We start from the raw sequence: 13,613 nt of genomic DNA, 5'->3' as shown, positions 1-13,613 counted from the left end.
GATGAACAGGACCCCGTGGTGTGGAGCGCTGGATGAACAGTACATGGTGGAGGGGTGCCTGTGGAGGAGTCGTTGAACAAGACCCCGTGGTGTGGAGGGCTGGATGAATAGTTTACGGTGGAGGGGTGGTTGAACAGTAGCCGGTGGAGTAGCGCGTGGTGGAGGCTGGATGAACAGGAGCCCGTGGAGGCTGGATGAACAGGAGCCCGTGGAGGCTGGATGAACATGAGCCCGTGGAGGCTCGAGGAGGTCGACGGTGGAGATGAACAGTATCCCGTGGAGTCCCGTTTTGCGGTACGCCACACCCCTTCCTATGAACAGGACCCCCGTTTCGACCGTAGCGCTCAAACACAAGCCCGTTTCATCCATTTTGCGGTACGCCACACCCCTCCCGATCAACAAGACCCCCGTTTCGACCGTAGGAGGTCCGTTTCGTCCGTTTTGCGGTACGCCAGACCCCTCCCGATGAACAGGATCCCATTTCGAATGTGGCCGGTCAAGCACAAGGTCGTTTCCTCCGTTCTACGGTATGCCAGGCCTCGTTTCCATCGCCTGTTCCGTCCAAGCCCTCCCGATGAACACGACCACGCATTCCGTTCCGACCCAGCCGGTTGGCTCCCACGCGTTCCGTTGCCTCCCGATGAACACGACGCATTCCGTTGCCTCCCCATGAACACGACGCATTCCGTTGCCTCCCCATGAACACGACGACGACGCTGTTTCTCCATTCCGACCCAGCCATGTACACGAGCCCTCGCCGTAAGTATGCGCGAGTAGGCGTTCAAGACCCTACCCATATGTACGTACGAGGCCGTATTTTCTTTCTTGCACCCTGGCCGCTGTACGTACGTGTACATGCTACGTGCACGCCTCTACTATGACACGTGCGCGCCTCTACATCCACCAGTATATATGTACATACACATTCACGACCAGAATGACAATGCTACGTATGCTTCGACCAAGTGGGTCCCGACTGTCAGGCACTTCCTTGCGTGCGAAGATGTAGCTGGTGGGTCCCAGCAATCAGGGGGGCGAATCGTTTTTTTTTGCCGGACGCACTTCCTTGCGTGCGAAGGTGTAGCTGGTAGGTCCCAGCATTCAGGGGGAAACATTTTTTTCGCGAAATACGGTGGCCCGTCTGGTGGGTCCTCGCTGTCAGGTGGAGGAATAATTATTTTGCGCGTAATAAGGAGGCACTTCCTTGCTGTGGCCGTGGACACAGCTGTCAGTGTCTCCACGCACAGTACTCTTCCGATGGAAGTTGGTCGTTGACCACATTGACCACGCCGCGCCGAGAGCACCACGGCGGTGGATGGCGGCGAGGCCTAGGAAGGGGACGACACGGAGGCAGGGAAGACTCGGCAGTTGTTTCCCACGGGGTGGGGAGTACGACTGTACGAGGGTTTACCGGTTCATCTGCCGTCGCCGGAGAATAATAGCAGGTGTGGGTGAGTAGAGGGATGGCTAGGCCAGCGATGGGAGTACGGTCGGGCAGTGAGGCCTGCGCGGCAGCACAGCCGGTCGCGGGGAGGAGGGAGCAGGCAGTCCCGCCGGCGCTTGTTTGAGCGGCTAGAGCAGGAAGAACAGAGATTGAAGAAGCACGACGGCTGTTGGATGGACATCCAACAGTCAGTGCTTGTGCATCAACCATTTTTTACGAAAGCCTCAAATATGTGGAAAATAGCATACAGCCCATCTGCCATTATTTCTAATAATTTATAGCCCATTTGCTAATTCTTAAGGTTTTTTTGGAGCCCATATTCTTTCTGTTAGCATTACAGCGAATATTGTGGCCACGGTTAAAAAATTATACGAAATTTGGCATATATCAGTGCGGTCTGAACTATTTTTAATCCCGAAATTTCGACTCACATTCAAACTGATTTTTAAAATAAATGTATATCAATATATAATCCAACAAATTCTCCACGCATAAAAATTAATGTAATTTAAAATCTTGAAATGAAAAAAAAGATATTTGAAACTAATTGCCGGTTTGATGTGTTTTAAAAATGTACAGCCCATTTCTCGTTACTGATGGGCCATTTTCTCGGCCAGCCAAATGAAAGCTCTCCTTATCTTGAAAGATTTGTAGCCCAATAGGCCTGACAAAGCGACTTACTTGGCAAATCACAAAAAAACTGGGCTGTGGCCGTGGACCCAGCTATCAGCCTCTCCACGTACAGTACTCTTCCGATTGAAGTCGTTCCTTGACCATGTTGACCACGCCGCGCGGAGAGCACCACGGCAGTGGACGACGGCGGGGCCTAGGAAGGGGACGACGCGGAGCCATGCAAGACGCGGCAGTGGATGCCCACGCGGAGAGGAGTACGAGCGTTCACTGGTTCGGCCGCGGTGTGAGGCTGCCGTCGCCGCAGAATAACAGGGGGTTTGGGTGAGTGGAGGGATGGCCTGGCCAGTGGTGGGAGTAGTATGGGCACGGTGAGGCCTCCGTGATAGCACAGCCGGCCACGGGAGGGAGGAGCAGGCGGCACGACCGGCGCTGCTTTGGGTGGTTGGAGCAAGAAGACCAGAGGTTGAAGAAGCACTATGACCAGAGGTATTGACTAAGTTGACAAAGCTCTCCGTCCCCATCGACTTAGTTGGCCCACAAGTCAGCCCAACAATATGGTGGGTCCCAGCTAGTAGGGGGTATTCATTTTTTTGGGCGTAATAAGGACGCACTTCCTTGCGTGCTAAGATATAGCTGGTGGGTCCGACCTGTCAGTAGGGGATGTTTTTTTCACGAAATACAGAGGCCCTTCCTGTGGGTCCTAGCCTTCAGGTGGAGGAATCATTATTTTGCGTGTAATAAGGAGGCATTTCCTTGCATGCGGCCGTGGACCCAGCAGCCAGCCTCTCCACGTACAGTCCACTTCCGACGGATGTCGTTCATTAACCACGTTGACCAGGCCACGCCGAGAGCACCAGGGCGGTGGACGACGGCAAGGCCTAGGAATGGAACGACATGGAGCCAGGGAATACTCGACAGTTGTTTCCCACGCGGAGGAGTACGAGGGTTTACTGGTTCGTCTGTCGTCGCCGAAGAATAACATCATGTGTGGGTGAGTAGAGGGATGGCTAGGCCAGCGATGGGAGTACGTTTGGGCCGTGAGGCCTGTGCGACAGCATAGCCGGCCGTAGGAGCAGGGAGCAGGCAGTCCCGCCGGTGCTTGTTTGAGTTGCTTGAGCATGAAGAGCAGAGATTGACGAAGCACGACAGTCGTTGGATGGACATCCAACAGTCACTGCTCTCGTGTGTTGACTAAGTTGACAGGGCGTTGCGTGTGCGTCAACCTTTTTTTATGAAAGCATACACCTCAACCTGTAGTAGGCGCACAAGTCAGCCTCAAATCTGTGGAAAACAGCATACAGCCCATCTGCCATTATTTCTAATAATATACATCCCATTTGCTAATTCTTAAGAATTTTTTGGAGCCCATCTTATTTTTGTTAGCATCACACCCCATATTGTGGCCACGGTTAAAAAGTATACAAAATTTTGCATATTTCAGTGCAGTCAAGTGTTTTTAATCCAGAAATATCGATTCACATTCAAACTATTTTGAAAAATAATTTATATAAATATAAAATCCAAATAATTGTCCACGCATAAAAATCAATGGAATTTAAGATCTTGTAATGAAAAAAATTGAAACTAATTCCCGGTTTGATGTGTTTTAAAAATGTACAGCCCATTTATGGGCAAACCGAATGAAACTCTCATTGTCTTGAAAGATTTGACGCCCAGCAGGGCCGATAAAGCAAGTAGGCCTTGTTTGGGTATTTAAAAAAAATAGAACTAGGCTAGACATTTTCAGTAAGAAAAAAACACAACTCGGCTCATGATGTGGTAAGCATAAATAAAACCCTGGCTAGACGGGCCACATCCCCCGCACAGCCCCGTTGTTACCCTAATCCGTCGCTAAAACTAGTATAAATAAGAACTGCTTGTTCCTCAAAAAAAACTGCGCTACTTGCTGGGTCCCTGGTGTCAGCCGCTCGTAGTGTAATTCTCTCGTTTATTGACTATGTTGACAATGGCGCAAGCCCCAGATGTCCAACCATTAGGAGGAACCATATTTTTGGGCTTGTACTATAGAGGCACTTGCTTGTGTACTGCCATGAGGCTGGTGGGTCCCTACTGTGATCCTCTCCATGTACAGTCATCTCCTTGTTCCTCTCGGTTGTTGACGACGTTGACAACACAAGAGGGCGGCACACCGTGCACGGCGAGCGAACCAAGGCCCCAAGGCGGAGGATGACGGCGAGGCCTCAGACGGAACGAACAGGAGCCGTTGAAGATGTGCCGGTCCAGTCACAGGCGGAGGGGAGTACGAGGGTTGACTGGTTCGGGCGCGGGTGTGTGTTGGGGCTGACGTCGCCGGAGAATAACAGGACGTGTGGGGGAATAGAGGGAGGGACTGGCCAACGCTGGAGGGTACGTACGGTAGGGCGGTAGAGGCGCAGCCAGCCATGGGAGGCGGGAGCAGGCGGAGCCGACGGGGTGGTTTGGTTTGGGCGGCTGGGGAAGAAGACAAGAGATAGAAGATACACGACAGATGTTGGATGTCAATCCAACGGCTGGTAGGCAGAATCGTTTGTTGACTGGCTAGTAAGTCGACACCACCTTGGATAGGCTATTTCCTCGCGGGTCCCAAATGTCAGAATCCAAATCTATCACGGTTATGCAGCCTTTCCTATGAAATTTTACAGCCCATTTGATGTGCTAGTTCGAAATAAGTTTGTGGGTGCTGGTGGGGGCTAATCAATTGGCTTCTGTAATGCACAGTGAGCTCAAGCAGCCGGCGAGAGTGATGTTATTTCCCTTGGTTCGGTTTTGTTACAATATTTCACTCTAAATTAAACGAATGGCAAGCCATTTGCCTGGTTTCAAAGAAAATATGACAGTCACAGGCGTGTTGGAAATTGCAGGAACATCTAACTCCAGCTTACAAACTGTACAAAAGCACGAGGGTTAATTGTTCATCAGGTTTACAAAAAAAACCAGATTGAAAAGGGCAACAACATCTAACTCCAGCACTATTTTCGGCAGTCACAGTCAAATGGATCGGTCAGGTCCATAGAATGAACATCCTGGGTCGTAAAATTTACTGGATTATGACCACAATATGTTGTAAATAGAAGCCCGGCACGTTCAGAAGCTCTTTTGCCCACTTGAAACTCCTTTTTTTGCTCTTCGACATACCCATCCGTCAAAACCATGCTGCTGATAAACTTAAGCCTGATGGACAATAGTAACCTCGCATTCAGCAGGAAGAATGTGACAAATCTTGTGTTTGCATGGTTGGCTACATATCGTTCTAGCATTATTGTCTTCAATCGAATCTCATGAGAAGTGAGAAAATCCCGAAGCTTACGAATCCACCGATTGGTTATAACTTTCTTACCCCGTCCTGTTGCCTAAATAGACATGAAGATTGAAAACAGTTAAGGTCTAAAAGAAGAGTGTCGAAAGAGCAACAACTAAACGGTTAATTCTAGTACACTATGTGCGGGCTTCCAATGTGCGTGAAATTATCACCTTTATATACAACTTCTCCAGACATGGAAAACATTGTAGCAAGCCAATAATTAATCTTGTTCACATCAAAACTACTCATTTGAATATATAAGATCTTGACAGAATCTAGCACCATTGATAGGCCATCCATGGAGAAACTCTTCACTGAGCATATAACATAATTTAGTACAAAATGTGTACTCCAAGATGATATATAAATTATGCGCAGAAATTTAAAATGCAGCTTATGGTTACAAGTGTAGATGATAATATAAAGTACCTGAAGAACTATGGAGCCAAACACCATATTGAAATGAGCACAGAGATCATTTATTACACCCAAGGTCTCCAGTTTAGGCGCAGAGAAGATGGTTATTTGCAACGGTGAATAACTAGAATCAAGGATCAACCTTTGAAGTGAAGGGGCATCTTGGATGATGAGCTGCCTTTCGTCAAAAGAAATTCCAATTCTTACAAGGTTAGGCGACTTTATTTGGAGACAACCGATTCTAACTGTGAAAACAAGCACCAAGCACTCTAGCGCAGGGCAACCGGAGTGGATGATGCTGTGCAATGAGGCCTCCGATATACGAACCCGCACAAGTGAAAGTTTCTTGAGAAATGGGAGTCGAAGGTTTAGTACCAGATTGTCTGGTAGGTAGCACTGCGCAAAGGTGGCGGTGTGGAGAGAGGAAGAAAACCGCGAGATGGACATCGGTGCTGAGGGCACAAGTTCATGGCGTTCGGTATGTGGTATGTGATTTCCAGGGGAATAGTAGAACTCAAGCAGCTGTAGTTCTGTGAATTCAGGGGATTCCAGCCAGGCGTCCACCGTGCAGGGCATGATATGCTTTCTCGGGTAGCATGACGGGATGCATAGGCTTTGAACGGAGCCCTGGTGGGAGGACATGATGGCTTTGGGGATTTCAAAATCATTGAAGAGAGATAGATAACGACAGTCGAGATTAAGGGGAACGGCACGCCATAGAGGGCGCCAGCGAATTGAGAGGACTTGGGTGCGGCAGCAATCCTTGCTGGGGAGAAGCGAGATGATCTCCCCAAGGATGGCGTCCGGGAGATCGCTGATGCGGTCCACCCGAGATTCTATGGGTTCCATGGATCCGGTGGGGGCGGGGTCGCCGCTTCTCCCCGCGCTGCCGGGTGCGAGATCTACAATAGGCGTCGCCGCTGGCGGGAGCCTCATCTTCTTGGCGCTGGGTCAGCCGACTCCATTTTCCTCGAGGGCGTTGTGTCGCGCTCACGGATTTGAGCAGAGTAACGAATGACGAGCGTAGTTGTAGTGCGAGTGTCGTGGAATTGTCACGGCAGATGTCCTCTTGCAAGGACTTAGTTGTGGAGCCATCGCAACTAGGAAGCTTAAAGGGGCTAATCAGGACAAAGGACACGAAAGAGTTATACTAGTTCGGCCCCTTACGGTGAAGGTAAGGCCTACGTCTAGTTGGGTTGGTATTGCTGAGGTTTCGATGACCAGGGAGCGACATACGCTATGCCCGGTTCTTGATGAGTTGTTTCTTGCCCTAAGATGCCAGCGGATCATCCCCTTATATACACGGGTTGATGCCCTGTGGCCTACAAAGTCCCGGCTGGCTCATAGACAGTGTCCGGCTCGGTGACTAGTTAATTCTACCTTATGATACAAGTCATGCCATTATGTCGGTTTACCACTATGGGCTTTAAGTCGCTGTGGGCTTCGGCCCCTTTATTGAACCGCCATCTTCATTCTTGGTCTTGGGCTTCTTCTGATGAATTCCTCTTTGCATAACCCGGCCCTCATGGGCAGCTTACACAAATAGTTATATCCCCAACATTAGGCCCCAGATTGATTTTAACCGGTTCATGTCAACCTTAAAATACCTTACGAAATAAGCCTTCAGTCTTCTGCCTGTGCAAAGGTTTTAACCCGCCATGTCGTCATCTTCTGGATCTATGTTAACCCGCCGTGACGTCATCTTCAATTAAATTCATATTTTACTCCTTCATATCCTCCAACGGACCTTTGCCTTTACTGACCATTCCGAAAACCGAGGCATCGGGGCCGCTGGATAATGATGTTCGGTCTCCTTGTTTCTCGCGCCGTCTCAGTCGGCCTTCCCTTATAAATAGGGACGCCTAGGTCTTCCATTCTCCCCCCTTTCGGTCATCCTCTTCCCCTCGCTGTCTCTATGTCACTCGAGCTCCGCCGCCGCCGCCACCGTCGAGCCCCTCGTCTTCACCAACTCAGGCCGTTGCATCAACCTAAATCCGATCAGAAATGAACGGCGAACCTCCGCAACCAGTCCACATCCGTAAGTTCCTTTCCTCCCCTGCCTTAGATCTGCATTACAGTTTCTTGAGTTCGTCGGTGTTTGTCACCGCCCGTGGCAAACCCTTGATGTACTTCACCTCTGACACCCTGTTCAGATTGTCAAATAGCGTAGAACTGCTACGGTGACTGTTTTGCGCTTATTTCGAATACAAATAGATCTCTTTTCCCTTGTTTAGAGGCCTCCTTCGAGTGTATGAACTTCTCTGCCCTGTTTTTAGGTCTAGAAATTTTCCGTTTTAGAACGACCGTTTGCTCCAAAATAATAGCTGCAACTTGTGAAACCTGTTTGTTCTACACTTAACCAAAAAACTGCATCTGTTGAATCTGTTTAAGCACGGTAGTCCATGTGGCCGGTTTTAAGAAAATAACACTGATTGTTAGTCTCGCTTGCTTCTAGCGATTTAAGAAAACTTAACAGCCTCTGATACCCATAGCGGCTTAAATATCACTGCATAGTTACCCATATGTCATTAGGCCCCTTCTTAAGCCGCCATCTTGAATAGACTTAAATATGCTCTCTTCCGGGTTATGAATTGAACCGGAAATTTTTATTTTGTCATAGGCTTCAATTTACACAATGGCACGCAAGGCTCCCAAAGCCCTTGTAACCTGTAACTGGGTCAAATCCACTGTTACAGAGAGCACTTTGTGTGAGTTCGTGAAGTCCGTCCATCTTCCTAAGAAGGAGGTCATGTCTTATCATGCTCCTAACCCGTCAGAGGAGAAACCTCAACCCAAGGAGGGGGAGGTGATCATGTTTACTGATAATATGAGCTGGGGTTTTGCTCCACCTGGTTCAAAATTCTTTAGGGATGTTTTGCAATTCTTTGATCTCAGACCTCAAGACATTGGGCCCAACTCCGTGTCAAATATTTGCAACTTCAAGTCTTCTGCGAAGTGTACCTTGGAGAAGAGCCCAACCTACTTTTGTTCCGAGAGTTGTTCTACTTGAACTGGCAGAACGAACGTGCCAACGGACCCAGTATGGAACTTGGCGGCATCTCAATTCAGCGGCGGAGAGACTGCCTTTTTCCTTATGCTGAACTGCCAAGCCACCCAAAGGATTGGAACAAGACGTGGTTCTATTGCAAGGACACTTCTTCGGCTGATGAGAACCCGCTACCCGACTTCTGCGCCCGGCGCCTTGAATCCAACCACCCGCTGCCGGATAAATTAACTGCTGTTGAACGTCTTCCGCTTGCTCCCACCATCAAGAAAATCAAAGCTCTCTTGGGGAACAGCTTACACGACGTTGATTTGGTCCGAGTTTGGATCTCCTGGCGGGTGATTCCATTAAGCCGCCGCCCCGGCTTAATGTGCACTTACTAGGGCGAGAAGGATGACTCGCTGTGTCATAGCCCTGATGACTTACCAGATGATATGGTGGAGGCCATGACCCAGTCTTTGTTGAAAGAGGGCATGGTGGTTAGTAATGCCTTTGGCTTGCTTCCTTTCTGCAAGAAGAACCCGACTCTTGCAGTAAGTCTTTATCCTCAACAATTACCCTTATTGTGTTATACCTTGCTTTTACTCATAACCCTTTACCATTACTCACAGGCGAATGACAACTTCTGGAAGGTCAAGTATGACCATGAGGCTGACAAACAAGCCAGAGCGGCCAAGAGAACCGAGAGGAAAGCTGCCAAGACAGGAACCTCAAGGAAGAAGGAACCAAGCGCCTCGGATATGTTAAAACTGGATGATACCGGTGACGATGAAGAAGAGGTAACTCCTAACTCCCCTGACTCTTTTATCGTCATCTTATTGACATTAATTCCTTTCAGGAAGATATAGGAAACAGCCAAGCCGTTGAAGAAGAGGTAACTATAATCTCCTCCGACTCCGAGCCTTTGCCGCGGCAGAAAATCCGAAGAGTGACCCGGAAAGTAAGATTTTCACATCCTTTAGCTTACCAAGATCCTCAATTTCTTTTGAAGCGACAGATTTATGGGAGCTGGAGGCAGACCCGGACCAGCAAGGACGAGGAACTCTCCTCCGGCTTACGTCACTACAAAAAAATACACTTCCATGATGATACATGTTTGTCATAGTAGGTCGCATTTTTTGTCATGCATGTACATCCATGACAAATTTATGACAGAATCAAGATATTCACACCTGTGCTGTCGTAGAAGTGTTCCATGACATTACCAAAATTATCATCATGGAAGTGTCCACTTCCATGATGATAGATCGCGCGTCACAGAAGTCCTTTCGTCAAGGGTGACCGACACGTGGCATCCACCGTAACGCAGCGCCGTTAAGCTATCGGGTCGGGTTTTGGATCCGCTAACCCGTTAACAGCCCCGACCAATGGGAAATTTCCACGTGTAAAATTCTTATTGGCCGGACAAAACACGTGTCAGCTCGTCAGTGGGTCAGATAGGCGCCTATGATACGTTCGACACGTGGCACGGCCCAATAGAGGCCCATTCCTGTGAAAAGGCCGACCGGTTTGACTTGGTCAAAAGGTGGCGGGTCGGCCCATGGAAAGCCTATTAACGGCCTGTTCGCATATAGCCCATTTACAGCCCGCTAACCCAAGGCCCATTACGCCCTATCCGAATTAGGCCCAGTAGCGTCATCTGGGCCATTCAATATGATTCCAGCCTGTTTTCACTTATGGCCCATGTATGGCCCATGACGTCTTTCGGCCCATATGAGGCCCTATGTAACTCTTTGCCTATTAATGGCCCATGGTGAAACTGGCCCGTAATGAACAGTGTATCACTTTACGCCCATTAACGGCCCGTGGTAAAACTGGCCCGTAATGAACAGTGTATCACTTTATACCCATTAACGGCCCGTTATTCCTTGGGCCGTTTCCAGCCCATGTTATCTTTCGACCTTCTCAGAGCCCATTTATTCTTGGGCTCATTTCCAGCATTCGTTTACTTACGGCCCGTTACTGTAATTTTCTGCTTGTGGGCCAAATTCAGCCCGTGGTTACAGTTGGCCCGTTTGTGGTCCATTAATTCGTTGGGCCGTTTGCATAGCGTCATCAAATACGGCCTATTAACGATGGCCCATTATGGTCGGCCCATGAACGGACGATTCCAACTCTAGCCCGTTTACGGCCATAATGAGGCCTGTTATTGGCCCATGTTTGGCCAACCGATCATATGGCCCATATAAGGCCCATTGATGATACGGCCCGTAGAAGGCCCATTGTTTCTATGGTCCGTAGAAGGCCCATTGTTACTACGGCCCGTAGAAGGCCTACTGTTTCTACAGCCCGTAGAAGGCCCACTGTTTCTACGGTCCGTAGGAGGCCCAGTGTCACTACAGTAAATATTAGCCCGTGGTTATTGTGGCCTAGTTTTTAAAAATAGGTTATTGCAGCCACTAGCAAACCGCAGAAAAAGAACTGCATTGACTACAAGCAAACAATAAACAAGACAACAAGGAAATAAATAAGCAAGCAACTTATGCTAGGCTATCACGGCTATTACACATATTACATCCACTGGGCATCAAAGTTCGCCACCAGTGCAAATATAGGGAACACGGCAGCATATAAACGCCGCAGCAAAACAAGTCCAGAACTGAAACCACTTCAGAAGAGCTCAAGAAACAATATCCTGGGTACCCATAATGCTGGCAAGATGCTTAGCAAGCTTATTAACTTTCTCTTGTTTGGTGCTTAAATCCTCCAGCGCTTGCTGTTGCACAAGAAAGTACGCATCTGAATTCTGCAGGGACTTCCTCAGTCCTTCGGCTTCTTGCCGCAGCACAGCTGACTGATGCCTTTCAGCTTGTAGCTGAGACTGAAGAAGCTGAAGTGATTCAGGCAGCGAGTTCGAAGAGCTTGTGCCAGCAGTACTGGCTAGTAACTCGAACACTACATCAACGCAGGACCGTGGGGTTTTCTCACTGTCTACAAGATCGTTTTTATCACCTTTCTTGGAGACTAACAGGGTTGTCTCACTGTATTGAACCTTATCTGCATTACTTTCTCTACCATTGCATAGTGGGGTGCTCTTCTCCAATATTCTGTTTGCATACTACAAGAGAAACAAGCAGACACATCACAGCTTTAGCTTGTAGTATACGAAACTCATTTTGGTAAACCGGTTTAGTAGTAAGGTGGACAGAATAATAGCATGAAAAAAACATATATCTATGTACTATGGTCACTGTATTGTCCATATCATTCTAGTTTATGTTCCCTAATCAAGATAGAGACACAGTTCAACTCATATATTTTTAAGACACGGCAGCATAGACAGAATATAAGTGTGAGAAACTACACAACATTGGCAGCACTTGTAATGTGCATCACATGAGAACATAACTGTTTATGCAACTTAAACTGAAATCAACATAGAGCAAGAAGTTAGAACAGCAATCCAGTTAAAGAATAGGTTTAAAACATACCTGTTGCGCCATTGGAGTTTCAATTGGATCCTTCAAATTCAAAAGTTGTTGGTATGAGTAAATACAGTGATGCAACAGCAAAGGAGTATGGACCATAGCTACGGAATCTGACCTAAGAATAGTTGCTCTTATGCTTTAAACGTGGAGTTTGGGTTAGCTGTGGTGGTCTTCATGCTTTGGGCACTGCATTAGCTTTACAAACTGCTCGTGTTGGGGTACTCTGTGGTGGACATGGTGCTTTGTTAACTATAAGTTGGTTACTATCGGCTAGGGTTGCGGTTAGATGGGTTGTAGCTGGTTTTCTGCCCAACGGTGTAAGTGTGCAATCTGGAAGAGTCTCGATTATGTGTGGCGGGGATAGTTTGTGGGCCAGTACAACCATGGTTCTATCTGCATCAACGAGTAGCACTGTCTTTTGTGAAGAACGGGTTTTTGCTCCCTTAGATACTGCCATCACCACCTCCAATTCAAATGGCTGATAAACAAGAAAAGAAATTGAAAGTACAGACACTGTATGATAGACAGATGTGGTAATTCACATGTATGTTGTCTAACCAAACAGGACAGCATGACACAATTTCACATATATGATGCCTAACTAAACAGGATAGCATGACACAGTTTCAGATATATGATGGATAACTTAACAGGATATAATGGCATAATTCAACATATGATGAGTACCTAAACAGGATGACATGACAAAACTATATGATGTCTTTCTAAAATAGGTTGGGATGAAATAATTCACATACATGTTGTCTAAGTATACAGGATGGCATGATATAATTGACATAATTGATTCATATACTAAGCAACTGACACTCGCATGTATGATCTCTAAACTAAGCAGATAGAATTCAATAGTGTGCATATGATGTCTAAACTAAGCAATGCAAGACACCATATCCATCATATGAAAAATATAAACATTGCAACTTAGAGCATACACCTCTGGTGGGATATAGGACTGGTCATCTGTCTCCGAATCCTCCTCTAAGGAGCTCCCTGTAACCATCGAGATATATGCTTCAAAAGGTACCATTGCCTGCTCTGAAGACCTTGTTTTCACTCCAAATTTTTCCATAACCAGCTCAAATGGCTGATACACATGAAGAGTAGTTCAATATACACAGATTATCGGGAAATGGAATACATAATGAAAAAAAGATGGAATGAGATAATTCACATATATGATGCCTGGCTCCATGGCGGTGCATAATTCAAATATATGATAACTGGCTGAAAAACGTGGCATTGCATAATTCACATATCTGATATAGAAAGCAAACATGAGGCATTCACACAAAGCATGTCTAATCTAAGCAGATGGCAATGCAAGATATGAGCAATATAACCCAGCCAAGTTAGAGCATGCACCTC

The sequence above is a fragment of the Triticum dicoccoides genome, chromosome 2B (assembly GCF_002162155.2).
Source record: "Triticum dicoccoides isolate Atlit2015 ecotype Zavitan chromosome 2B, WEW_v2.0, whole genome shotgun sequence".
Taxonomy (NCBI): domain Eukaryota; kingdom Viridiplantae; phylum Streptophyta; class Magnoliopsida; order Poales; family Poaceae; genus Triticum; species Triticum dicoccoides.
This window is presented reverse-complemented; position numbering follows the sequence as displayed.